The sequence below is a fragment of the Neofelis nebulosa genome, chromosome X, assembly GCF_028018385.1.
Source record: "Neofelis nebulosa isolate mNeoNeb1 chromosome X, mNeoNeb1.pri, whole genome shotgun sequence".
NCBI lineage: Eukaryota > Metazoa > Chordata > Mammalia > Carnivora > Felidae > Neofelis > Neofelis nebulosa.
In genome coordinates this window covers 118,574,211-118,588,767 of record NC_080800.1, presented here as the reverse complement: position 1 = coordinate 118,588,767, position 14,557 = coordinate 118,574,211, and the positions used below count along the sequence as shown (strand labels likewise).

At 38.8% G+C, this 14,557-nt stretch overlaps 1 long non-coding RNA gene across 1 annotated transcript in view; it reads right to left on the bottom strand.

The window, feature by feature from the left end:
* LOC131501971 (uncharacterized) overlaps window positions 1–14,557 on the bottom strand; it is a 355,252-nt gene that overhangs the window by 25,547 nt on the left and 315,148 nt on the right. The gene's annotated exons all lie outside the window — the stretch shown is intronic.

Sequence of the window (14,557 nt, the reverse complement as noted above, 5' to 3'; positions counted from 1 at the left end):
ATATCACACCAGGCACAACAATGAATCCAGGTGGATTTAAGAACTGAATGCGAAAATCAAAAGTTGAACATAAAGGAGACTGACTCCACAACTATATGATAGGAAAGTATATGTTAGGAAACACGGAACCAAAGAAGAAATAAAGAAAACAATTCTAAATCCGGCGTACATTACAGTAAAAAGCTTTGGTTAAGGTCCATAAAGAGTGAAAAGATAAGTGACAGGTTGGGAAATTTTATTTGCAACATGTATTGCTGAAGAAGGATTAATGTATGGAATTTATAAAAATCTAACCAAAAACAGGAAAAATGCTTAGATGATGGTACATCCATAAAATGGAAAACTCTGCAGCTGTTAAATAAAGTAGTTTGATACTTTCTGATAAGGAAATAGATCTAAAAGATGTTAATGGAAATAAGTAAGTCTCAGAACAGTGTGTATAGCATGCTACCCTTTGTGTGTGTGTGTGTGTGTGCGCGCGCGCATTTGAATATCTGTACGTATCGAATATGTTTGAATAGATATCTAGCATCTTTTTAAGAGTGGACTATCTGGTGCGTTCATAGGATACTCTAATAAAGAAACAACAGAAAAGAAAAAAAAATTGCTTGCCCCTTAGGAAGGAAATTCTGTAGAAATTTTAAAAATTAGATAATACCAAGGGATAGAAATGGGAAATTTAATATACTGCCAGTGGGCTGATATAACCCACTTTGGAGCATGTCACAGCTTATAGTAAGGTTGAATATGTGTATACTCTGACACAGAAATTTTACTCTAAGGAACATACCTATGCTGGTTCTCTAAGTGAGATCCTGAGGGTACCAGTGGGGAATTGTCTTTGAGATTCTTGTAGGGGGTCAGCAAAGGCAAAATGACTATTGTAATATTACTAAGATATCATTTGCCCTTTTTTACTCTTATCAGTCCAATAGACAGAGTAAATTCAATGTCGGTGCATTAGTATGAATCAAGATAATGGTACCAAAACATTAAAAGAGAGAGAGAGAGAGAGAGAGAGAGAGAGAGGAAAAAACAAAGTCTTACCTAACGCTATCTTTAATGAAACAGTAAAATTTAGTAATTTCATGATATCTTGAACCTTGAGTACAAATATTTTTAAAATATTGGTGACCAAATGAATACAAAGTATTTCTGCTGCATACTAAAATAACGACGTTCTCTTGAGGAAAAGCACTTTCGTGGTGACTAGAGTTACAAACCAAAGGCACTACTTTCGTTCATACGCTGTCATTTCACTTGACTGACAGACAAATTATCGTTACTCAGACCTGGACTTTTGGCAATATTTTCATAGAAAAGAATGGATGGAGTCTATCACTTCAAGGAAAACAAATGACAGCAAATTTTTTTGCCAATAATATTTGAAAATCCATGTGAAAATTGGAATTGGGGAAAATTTCTCCAATTCTCCTCGTGAGCCCGACAGCTTCCCAATACTTGAAGGCTTTCTGATGAGATTGGTGGTGATAGCAACAACTATGCCTCTTTATAGTGCATAAATGAGAAGTGTCTGCCTTTGGAAGATCTACATAGCTCAGTGAACTGCTGTTTTCCAAATGACCAATGCATGATGTCACAAAGCAGGCATCGGTCGCGGGTCCACAGTGTAAAATAAATCAATGGAGTTTAGCAAAACGAGTATTAAAAAAAAATCCACCGATTTGGTTGCAAATTCCATATTACAAGTAACCTTTAAGAAACCATCATCTCTTGAGTTTTGGTATAGTGTCAAAGAGGAATATCCACGGTTATCCAAAAAGGCTATTGAAATGCTCCTCTCGTTTCTGATTTGATTTCTGTGTGGGTCTGGATTTTATTGATCTACTTTAATCAAAACATTTCATTCAAGATTGAATGACGAAGTGGAAATGCAGATCCAGATATCTTCTTTTAAACAACACATCCAAGATACTTTCAAAAATGTAAAACGATGTCACCCTCCTCCCTACATATTTTACGTTTTGAGAATATAGTTATTTTTCATAGATGTGTCATTTAGGTAAATGTGTCATTGATTTATTATGTTTAAATTAATAAAAACATAAATATGTTAACATTTTTCAGTTTTAATATCTAAACCCTAAGTATTAGTAGATATAACCCATATAAACAGAAGCTGACTGAATAGAGTGACAGTTGTGAGAATGATGGGTAAGGATTGGAGAATATTTTCTTTTTATTTTTTTAATGTGTATTTACTTATTTTGACAGAGTGAGCATGAGTGGGGGAGGGGCAGGGGGGGTGGGGAGAGAGAATCCCAAGCAGGCTCTGCGCTGTCAGCACAGAGCCCAATGTGGGGCTCGTTCCCATGAACCATGAATTCATGACCTGAGCCGAAATCAAGAGTTGGTCGCTTAACCGAATAAGCCACCCAGACATCCCTGGAAAACGTTTTCTAATGAGATGATATTTACATGCTAATATGAAGAACGCAAGCAAATGAAATGCGGATTCCTAGCAGAAAGAAAAGGAAGTACAAAGGCCCTGAGCCAGAGGAAACTTGGTGCGTTTGAAGAACCATAACGAGGTCCGTGTGACTGTCATGGAGTGAGCAAGGGAGAGTAATTTGGAGCTGAGATCAGTATGGTAGGCAAGAGCCAGATCATGGAGGGCACTGTCTCAAAGGAGAATGTCTCTGTAAACATCTGTGACGTGGTTTTCTGCTACCAATATGACTTTGAATTTTCTCCCGTTAGCCACTCAAGGCCACTGTACCTTAGTCTGGTCAGATTAAGTGGTTACCGGGGCTCTAATCCCAGCAGCTGTAAGTAGAGATGAGGAGGAAAGTCTCTGGTGGGTTGGGCTTTTACCCTTAGGCACTGTGACAGGACATGAGAGAGCCAGAACGCAAGAGGTGTGCTCAGCTCCCATAGGCCAGGTCACAACACAATATGGCAGGGAGGCAACCCCTTATATTTGATGCCAGGTGAAACCAGCTTTTCTCTGTGGCTCTATGGTAAGCACTCGCTGGGCAATTCATTGGGGAAGATAAAATGTGTAAATGTCCAAGTCTTTACTTAGTAAACTTTGCTCCAAGGCAACATCCAGGCTTTCCTTGACTTTGTGACCGTAAAGCAAAGGAAATGTGTAATCGGCTATGTCTTATTTATATAAGTTAATATAATTAGTAATTACCATTTTAATGATAATCTGCATGATAGGCAGTTATCCTTATAATAACATTTCTTCATACTAGCCCTGGGTGATCCTCATTCACTCAAAGGGGTTCTGTTAATATTCTGAGCTGATGACTCCAAGATCTGTTTTTCTTGCTTTTGTTCTCTAACTAAGCTCCAGATGGCTATATGCTATATGCTATATGCTATAACCTGTCGGATGTTTCCAAATGGATTTTTCTTCCACCAACAACTTTTTCCTTCTCACCTTCATATGCTCCTCATTCTCTCAACAACTATTAAGTTAATGTTTGCTGAGGACCTGTACGAGGGCATGGGGATACAAATGGTGAACAAAAGCAAATGTAGTCTCCATTTTCCTGGATGTTCTGATCAGTGAGGAAGGCATGCCTGATCAAGTAATATCACTTAGAAAGGCAGAATTATCTACTTAAATGAGTACTCTGATGGAAAAGAATCCTGTTCTGTGGCAACATATAATGATGAAAATGGGTTTAGACTTAATGGAAGCGTAATTAACCTGGTTGTGCAAAATATGAAATTGCCCGTGACCATTAGCCTCCTTTTACCTCAAAGTGTGGCGTTAAGAGCAGAGATTCTAAAGTTAGACTATCTGTAGTTGGAACCTCACTCCATATTTTCTCATCTGGGTGACCTTGGGTGAATCACTTCATTTCTTCAAGCCTTAGTGTTCTCTTATGAATGGGTCTAACAATCAATGTATTCTACAGCATTGTTGTGAGAATTACATGCAGTAATTCACGTAAAGCTCTTAGACCCCTGCATGCCCAATAGTGTTTAAAATTGTTGGCTATCATCACTTTTATTGATAGTATTATATTTATAATGGTAATTATCATTATCGTATTTCCATTACTTGAATTCACCCTTCACCTGATATAATACAACAGTTTCCTAAGTATTCCTGCCGGGGACCCGCCTTCAACTTCAGTCGGTTCTGGGCATTGCAGTGAGCATGATCTTTCTGAAGCTCGAATATGATCACGTATACACTCTCGCGGCGTAATAGTCAATGTCTCCATGTCTCCACCACCCCCAGGATAAAGTTCAGACCTTTTAACGTGCAAGTGCCAACCTACTGAATCTGGAACTATGGGAGTGGTCCCAGCATTTGTGCTTAAGAAGTTCAGCAGGCGATTCTGATGCCCAATTAAGTTTGAGAACTGCTGTTCTGGGAATCTCTCTTCTTTCCAGCTTCTCATCTTTTTATCTGGCTAATTTCTAAGAAACTTTCAGTACTCGGGTTAGATCTTACCTCTCACTCTCCAGGAAAGCTCTCTGCATTGTTGTATGTATACCTTCCCCTATCTCTTTTTAAAGTGTGATATTTTGAGTAGCATAGATAGTGTCTTCATTGGTTTTACATTTCTAGCGTAGAGTTTTAATGTATCATAGGTGGGTCAGTCAGCAGTGGACAAATGGATGAACAGTTGAATGGATGAATGAATGAATGAATGGATAGGTAATATTTGTGAGAAAATTAATATCTGTCTTAATAGTGGGTACTGTTAGGGAGAGAACTGTGTTTAGGACAGTGTCGCCACATGTCACTTGAGACTGGAAGTGACATCTGGAAGGTACGAGGATGCCACAGAGACAGTTCCATTGCTCTGTATTAAGAGATGAGCCAGAATATTTGAAGTTCGAGGAAACAAAGAATAATAGAGATTAGGCAACATGACAGAAAGATGGAGCATTTTAGAAAGAAGTGTTGACTGACAAAAGTCCAGTGAGGCTTTTAATAAGAGATACGTCCAGTATTTGATTCTAGGTCTGTGAGATTCTGTTTCTCCAAATACCATTAAAATATTCGTGCGGCTAAATAGGCCCTGTGGCCATGTTGTGGAGATTACTAAAGCCAGTAGAGGGAATGGCGCACTGCCCTGCGGTCACCTCTCTGCGATGTCTCTAGCGATAACGGAGTCGTCACGGAGGGGACAGGAGTCCAGAAGTCCCGGATAGTGGATTCAGGGGAGGTGCAAAGCAGCAGCTGCCACATGAAAATAATTCAGTTATAGATACATTTTTGTTGGTGCTGTTGGTGCTGTCGCGTTTTCTCTCCTGTGTCCTAGATGGAGTTCGTTGTAGAAGGTGGAAGAGGGTTAATATCGGTGCTGTATATTTGATGGCTTTAAATTATATTCACGAATTCTTTGAAACTCCTTTTTACAAGAGGTGAAGCTAGATTCACTCTGAGCATGAGCTCAGCCAAATAACTTGCCTCCAGGGAACAGAAGTGATAGGATGTCACTTCTAGTGGTTACAAAAGGACTGTATGTAGGTTGTTTTTCTTGGTTCTGTCTGTCTCTCCCCCTCTCCCCTTCCCCTCTGGCCAGTGTCCAGTGAGGAACTGAGGAATTGAGACCAAATTAGCAGGCTTGGGAGTGGATCCTTTAATCCCGGTAAAGCCTGCTGATGACCGCAGCCCCAGTTTACAGCTTTGCTTGTAAGCTCAAGAGAGACCCTGAGCCAGAACCACCCGGCTAAGCCATTCCCGGATTCCCGACCCACTGAAATTGTGAAATTACAATTTCTTTTGGTTTTAGGCTTGTAAGATATGGATGATTTGTTACACATCAGCCAATAACTGATACACGTACGGTTATCCTTTCTGATAGAGGATAAAGTGAAATCCCAACAGGTCAATGGACTTAACCCACAAACACAAAGCTGTAAATTATCAGAGCTGAAATCCAAACCCTGCTTACATTGGACTGCCACCAGTCATGTGTAAGTAAAATATTTCTTACAATTCCAGACCTGGAATATATAATTCTAAAAGTACTGTCGAATCTTAATTAAAAAAAAAAAAATAACACAAATTAAAGACCAGTGATGTAATTATTCTTTTGTATCTTGAGCAAAATAGTACCGATTCTAAAACGCAAAGAAACAATCCTTAGAACCAGAGAGCAACAAAGAACTTTAGAGATATCTGTCCTAGAGTTTCAATATACAGATGGAGAAAATCGAGTCTTGTGAAGAAAAGGCGCTTATCAAGGGCCACAGCGTGAGTTATAGAGGAAGCAAGGCCTCAAACCTAGCTGTAGAAAGAAAGCATTTTTGAAATTTGATATTAATGTACTTGGTTCCCTGAGGACAGAGTCTTACAAATTCATAATTGTGGCTTGGCACAGTGGCTGGCGTAGACAGGCACAACTTACCTGCCCTCTTACTGGATTAATAATGCTCCTTATTCCTTCTATAAAACGTACTGATTAATACTCTAAGGCACGCCGAAAACTCACAGCTGATAGCCTACCCACTTGTACACATCTGGTTCCACCTGTTTCATGCTTACTGAGAGCCATTATGTTTGATTCCAAACCTCTTTATGCCAATTGCACGTATTACTGTAATAATTTTTACTTAATTCAGTACTACATAAAGTAATTAATATGGATTCAAAAAGAACTGTTATTTCCATGAAATGTAAATTAATTAGGGGAGACTTGATATAGGCCGATTGTTAAGGAAAAAGTTGTTCTAGAAGCAGGTCTGGGGAGAGAATGGAAAAAATAAAAACAAACCAAAAAAACCCCTTCAGTCCTTCATAAGAGTCCTCAAGTTTCTGCTACATTTCAAAGAAAGTGAAACTTGATGTCGCAGATGTGATCGATGTGGTTTATGTAATAATGACCATAAGAAAGTTAAATCAGAGGACCCCCACTCAATGAAAAGGCTTTGACTCTACATCAAGAAAGAGGAGAAACAGTAGATGTTAATATGATTTAATATTAGATGAATTGTCTAAGATATATATAATTTAAAAATGATTTCCAGTTTCAACCACTATTTTCCATTAGTCAACCAAGTATTCTTCACAAGTACATCAGATAAGAAAGTTTCTGCTGTTGCCTACCCTTAGTGTTTAGTAAAATGAATGGGAAGTTAAATGGGGTGGATAAAACAAGGCATGCTCTAAACTCAAGGCATGTTTTAGTTTCTTTGAAAAATGTGTCAATGCTCACCTAATGTACACCTAAGTGTCAACTCTCTTTTCCGTCATTATGTAGTTAGTGCATGTTTAAGCTCAAATAAGGTCCTTTTAAATCTCTCCTTATGTCACGTAGCGCTTATCTCCCTCCTTGACAGAGCAGATTTCTTGGTTTGGGTGTCTTGTGAAAGTTCTCCCTTGGCACCTCTAGCTGAGTGGCTTCCATGCTGGGTGAGAGTTTGCAGGCAGCATATTTTTCCAATGCCATCCACGATGTGACAGTGGTTTCTGACATAGGAGTTTCCAAGGCTGCTAAGCAACCATTACTGATGGCTAAAAATAGGGAGCAGCCATCATATTATGGGACTGTGGAAGCTTAAGGAGCTTTGAAAGCCAACAGCTCTGGTTGATAATTACTATTGGATTCTGCTTTTGAAATGGATTAAAAATATGTTGTGTCTGAATCTACAATCATTTGCACAGCAAAAACTGTTCCTCACATGAAAGCGTTGTTTGCATTGATTTATTTTCATGTGAGTTCTGTTTAAAACTGTTAATTGTATTTGATCTGAGTTGACACTGTCTTCACGTGTACTTATTTCCATCAGTTGAAGACCTGTGATAAGACGTAAAAGCATGCGGATATAGAACATGGGCTTGCAACTTTCTTTCTGTTGGAACCATCCACCGGTTTCTCCAGAGTCTTAGATTTACATACCACCGCGATAGCATAGGTCCATTTACCTCTGCATTTATTCATTTTGGATTCATTCATTTAACATTAATTGCCTATCTTGACTGTCATTTTTCTACCTTACCGTCAACTATTTTTGTGTGTGTTTGCTTCACATTTATCTACTTAGCTCCACTGCTCACCATATGCCTGTCTCTATCAACTGTCGATCTTTAATATTTGTCCATATAGCATATCATTCATCTGTCTCTGTAGTTTGGAGTTTTACTTGACTGTCCTTCCTAAACTTACATCTCCATCCTTTTCTGACCTTTTGATTTTTTTTAAAATTCTTTTTGGCACCTAATGCCCTCATAATAACATGTCTAACTCTGAGCTCAGTGAAGACAAGACCGTAATCTCTTTCTGTTTGCTATTGTGTCTCCAGTGCCTAATATACTGACTGGCACTTTGTTGAATGAATACGTAAATATCTGCACGTATTTGTAGCCTCGTCCACTTCTAGCTCCTTTCCACCATCACTTCATCATCAGGTTCTCTCTTATCATCATCTTTCTATTATCTGTTGTCATTCCAAGAGGCTGTCTGTCAAGTTCTGTACTTATAATCCCAGCTATTCATCTCTCTCTCTCTCTAAACATCTTTATCTACATTTAAGCAGCTACCTAACATCTTATTAATATATTACAAGATTTTTTCATCTTTTCATCCTTGCATCAATGTCTCTTTCATCTTTTCTGTCACTCATTAATCCATCATTCTCTATTCATGCTTTCCTACGTAAATTATATTATGCATCATTTCGACGTAGAATGATAAGTGTGTACAATTTTCAGTGAAAGGCTCAATGAAAGGATTACAGAGAATTTACATCCTCCTTCCATTTATTTTATATGAATTCAATTACATGAACTCAGCAAATAAAAATGAAAGAGGAGGAGAAAAATAACAACTAGTGTCTGTCGCCCGATTTAATCAGCATAGTCCGGAAATGGAATATGACCTATCTGCTATTCCCAAAGTTATTTTAAATGAGATTGCAAAGTTGAAAAACAGGTATTATTCATACTACGTGGCCTAAAAACACAAGCCAACTATTTTTTTTGTGCAGCTCACCAAAAGAAACAGTAATCTGTTCCAAATTTAGAGAAAAATCGACTATGTTAGGTCTACCGAGACACAATACAGTGGATTCTGTTACAGCATTTTCCTATGGGAATGTCAAGTTGAATTTTGACCATTGACAATTTTCGCTGTAGTGGCTGCCTTCTGGAGCCTAGCCTCTGTGTAGCATATGACTCCATCATGGTCATTAGGCACAGGGCAGGATGACATTGAGGGAAGTAGTGGTGCTTGAGCTTAGTCTCAAAAGGCGATACCATATGTTTTCACTCTTCTGTGGATCCTGAGGAACTTAACAGAAGACCATGGGGGAGGGGAAGGGGAAAAAAAGTTAGAGAGGGAGGGAGGCAAACCATAAGAGACTCTTAAAAACTGAGAATGAACTGAGGGTTGACGGGGGATGGGAGGGAAGGGAAAGTGGGTGATGGGCATTGAGGAGGGCACCTGTGGGGATGAGCACTGGGTGTTGGATGGAAACCAATTGGACAATAAATTTCATATTAAAAATTAAAAAAATGAATGAATGCGATTTGGAATGTTTCGGGCGTAAAAGAGAGGCAAGAGTAGTCCAGGATGAGAGACAAAAAATGCTCACCAAGCTTATCTAAGTGAATTTCCCAAAGATATATGTCTCTCTCCGTCAACTCTAGATCTCTGTAGTTAACCGTCTACTAGAGTATTGGTATCTATTCTCCACATTTAGCTCTCTCCATTTTGGTGTTTTACAGGACATTTAAGTGATTAGTTGTTGTGTGATATATCTAACATTACATATCCAGGTTAAAGCCATGTTTCATTCTTGCCCTCTTGTACAAACTTCACTTGTTATATTCATTTAGCAAAGTCACCTATGACTGGGATTAAAGACTACAATATATAAGGAAAATTAATAGTTCCTTTCTTTTAATGATCAACTTTAGACCTTGCCTAAAATTGTCGTGAGAAGCAGTTTGGGTACATACAGGTTAAAAATAAGAACTCTAGAGCCAGTTTGTCTAGGTTTTAATGTGGCTTCACCACTCTACAGCCGTACGACCTTGTGTAGGTTACTTTCTCTCTCTATGCCTGTTTCTTCATCTGTAAAGTAGGATTAAAAATGGCATCTTCCCTAGGGGATCTCTATGAGAATTGAATTATTTAATATATGTGAAGTCCTTAAAACAGTGGCTCCGTCTTCACTGTTATTATTGTTGTTGATATTGTTGTTTTTCTGCTTTTAAATATGGGGAATTTAGCTGACTTATAATCACCTTTTCTATCTCCCTCCTCCCAATATGGTGAGATGATGTCCTCTGCAGCTTTCAGCAACATTAAATAAAGTGCTTCATTTCTGTTGACTTCCCCTTTTTCAAGGTAAGGATATTGGTGTTTCTACCCTCCCTTCTATCTTGTCCGCCTTCCAATCTCTGTTAGCTGTATTTTTATGTTTACCTTCTCAAAGTAGATTATTTTAGTCTGTTCTGTGACCGTATTTAAGACTCGTGTGGTTTGTCCCAAACTCTAAAATGTAAAACTATAATAAAAATCCACTGGCATTATTATGGGCCCGTAGATGGTTTCACTGCAGAGACAAGTACTATGCTTAAGACTACATTTCTATCTCTACAGGTCCAATTTCAGTCACTTAGAGGAGAGCGTTCCCAGAGTAAATTGCAATTGGATGTTCCTTTTCCATAAACCGCAATTGATTTTACCATGACCTCAAATGTTCTAAGATAGCAATCATTGTATCTTGCCTATCAGTTCCTTTTTATATTCCAGAATCTTCCATCCTGGAGCCCTTGTCCTCATAATCCCAGTTGGACTGCTGATTCTGTAGCACTCCTGAGTAGCTGTACTCCTACGATTTCTCTTACTGTTTACTGGATCCCGTTGTCTTCTTCCTGGTTTACTCCTTTTGTGTTCTTCCTGAGGTACATTTTCAAGTAACCTAGAATACATGAGGTGCACATTTTCAAGTTCTTGCTGCCTAAACTTTCTTTATTCTGACTCCATGTTTGGTAGTCTGGTCAGCATAAAATTTCTCACACGCGCACGTTTTCCTCTCAGAACTGTGAAACATTTCTTTATTGGCTTCTCGTGTCCAGCATAATTTATGAAAAGTTTGATATCAATACGAAGCCTCTTCTTTTATATGTGATTGGGTCCTCTTCCACCCCAGCCCCTTGGAAGATCTTATGTTTTTTCATTTTCTTTGCTGTTAAAGGTATTTTTTTTTACAGTTATATTCATGGGAAAGATTCTTAATTTTCATTTATTGTTCTGGGCCCTTTGATCTGAAAAACTTGCATACTTTTGCTTTGAGAAATTCTCTTCAATTATTTACTGAATATTTTCTACTCCTATGTTCTCTGTTCTTCCTTTGTAGAACTCATATCAATCATAAGTTGAAACCACAGGATAAATTCTCCTTTTGGTATTTTCCTTCATACTTTTTATGTCTTTTTTATTTTCTCCTTTGTGGAGATTTGCTTAAATTTATCTCTGACGTTAAATTGAAAAATTCACTGGCAATTATATTTTTAACTTCCAAGCCCTCTTTCTTCATTTCTGATTGTTCCTTTTCCATAGCTTCCTGTTTCCTTTTTATGGATTTGCTATCTTCTTATACCTCTCTCTGGAAATAAATTACAGATATTTTTGAAATTCTTTTTATTCTTTTATTTTTGTCTGTTTTTCTAGACTACTTACTTTTTATTTTCCTTGTTCCTGTTACTTTTGTACATGTTTGTCATCAGATGTCTGGTGATACTCCTTTATTAATATTTGATAATGAGGCCTTAAAAAGCTACTAGAAAGTGCTGTGTTCATGGGCAAAGATTTCAGCTGACAGGTTTCAATTGATTGCAAGCACGGTGGGAGCTTGGATGCATGTTGGGGAATCACTAAACCGTAGAAAGCCCACTATTTTACTGTGAGATGCAGATATCCAAATGATGGCCTCATTTCTCTCCAATTAATTTGATTTCTCTAGTGGAGAACATAATATTTTTGAGCAGTTAAATACCTTCCTGCTGGGTGAGTTCTACTTCTGGCCTGACGTATAAATTTAAGTCTCTATAATCCTAAGAACATACAGCAAATGAAGACACATTTATTCAAGAAAATCTAAAATTCTGGAAGCACAGTAAGACTCTGTGGTTTTTGAACTAAGAACCATTTCCTCCCTTCTCTGAGTTCAGTGAGACGGAGACTCGATTCCAAACTGATGCAGCCAAGAACACAGGGACCCCTCTGCCTCCAGCTCCCAGAGGGCTATCTTCCTGGGAAAGGCAGGATATCAGCGTTTCTCATCTTTCCCCTAGCCATCTGTTGCCAAGTGTGAATTGTAGGTGATTTCAACCGAGAGATGGACATACCCTTCTTCTGCCTAGCCTAACACTTGTGGGACTAAGATTCTGCTTTGGGTAAAATACTACTAAGAATATTGGGCCACTGATCACCCTTGTTCTGGTTTGTGGGATGGCAGTTCCATACTGGGAGAGGCCAGCCAGAAGAAACGGAAACTACTGCCCCTCTTTGCTTAGTACCCAGCCCCTAAACCGGGGGTGTCACTCACAGATAAGTTTGACATTGTCCCCTCTCCCAGCCCTAGAGCCTTGACTCGGAGGTTTTGTTTGGGGTGGGGGGGGGGGGGAGGGGAGGGCGGGAGAAGCAGGCTGTAAAATGGAGAGCTCCAAATGTCTTCCAAAAGGAACTGACTTCATTTGCAATAGAGTGTGAAGTTCAGTCCCCCCTGCCATCCCAATTCATGTGTTGAAGCCCTAACACCCTATGCCATGGTATTTGGAGATGGGGCCTTTAGGGCATAGGTTTAGATGAGGTTGTGAGGATGGGGCCTTCATGAAGGGATCAGTGCCATTATAAGAAGGGACACCAGAAAACATGCTCTCTCTCTTTCAGCCACGTGAGGACATGGTGAGAAGGTGGCTATCTACAAGCCATGAAGAGACCTCTCACCAGAACCTGCCCATGCTAGTACCTTGGTCTTGGGCTTCTAGCCACAAGAACTGTGAGAAAACAAATTTCTGTTATATAAGCCACCCAGCCTATGGTATTTTATGACATCCCAAACTGACTTCAGAGAGGTCTTCTCCCAAAGAGTAGAGGTTTGATGAAAGGCAATTGAGAGGAGATAGGTAGATTAATTTGACATGTGGGCTAAAGTGTAGGCTGACTAATGTTCTAGACAGAATTGGGGGAAAAAAGTAAGTTGGCAGAAACCCACCTGTCATCAAACAAATCTCAAGTACTGACCTTGCAAGCTACGTTTTTAAAGAATACATACATACATACATACATACATACATACATACATACATTAAAAAAACAAAAAACAAAAGAGACTGCATTTGATTGAAGTAATCTGTGGAGCAATTATGCCCAAGGACATTTTTAAACACAATAGAGCAATCAGCCAGTGATTAGTAAAGATTAACAGCTGGGGGTGATTAAGGACCAAGGCTCTCAAAGAGAGCCGGCCAAAAGCACTATCATCCCAGGGAAAACTTGGGCATAGCTAAGGCTTTGCACCATAAAGTGCAAAATCAGACACTTAACATTTCTGGGGGAAATATACTTTATTAGATTAACTCTGCCAGTCACTAGACAAAAGAAATAATAACAACCCAGTTGTTATCTAGAATGTCCATGTTCCGACAGAAATTACAAGACGCGAAAAGAAATGGAAAGTATGAGCCCTATATTGGAAAGAAAAAAAATCAGGAAATAGAAACTGCTGGCCAAAGCAGCTGGATGTTGGAGTTAACAGAAAAAGCCTTCAAAGTAGCCATTGTAAATATATTCAAAAATAAAATGACGATCAAAGGAATAATGGAAACTATGACAAGAAAGTCACGTCAAACCAAGAGCATTAATACACAGAGGTCATAAAAAAGAACCAAATAGAAATTCTTTATTTGAAAGCTACAGTTAACTGAAACAACAACAAGTCCTCGAAGGGCTCAACAATAGGGTTCATTGTCAGAAGAATTAGAGATTCTGAAGGTAGACCAATAGAGGTTTTGCAATTTGAACAACAAATGGAGGAAAGAATGAAGAGCAATGAAGAAAGCCCCAGAGAAATGCAGGGTACCATCGAGCACACCATTATAGATGTTCTTGGTTTGCCTTATGAGTCAAATTGGGTAGGCTGCAGTTCCAAGTTACTAATTCAAACACTAATCTAGATGTTGCCGAGAAGGCGTTTTATAAATGTGGTTAACATCTACAATCGGTTGCCCTTGAGTAGATTATCATCAATACTGTGGATGGGCCTAGTCCAATCAGTTGATAGACTTTAAGGGCAAAAACGGGTTTCCTTAGAAGAAGAAATCATGCTTCAAAACGGCACACCTATCTCCTGTTTGAGAGTTTCCAGGAGGGGGTAGAAGGACCAGCTGTATTGGACTAAGGAAATGACTCCACAGGTTAACTTAAGATGATAAGGACAAATGAAGAAATCAAGAAATGATTTTGTCTGTTATAAAAGAGCAAAAGCTGTAACTGCTTTTTTGCATTGTTGTCTTTGAGCTTCTGTAAAACACAAAATTATGTAAAGCAATGCTTTTAGCATAGGAGTATCATTTCTAGCTCTCACTGGAATTAAGTGAATCATTATG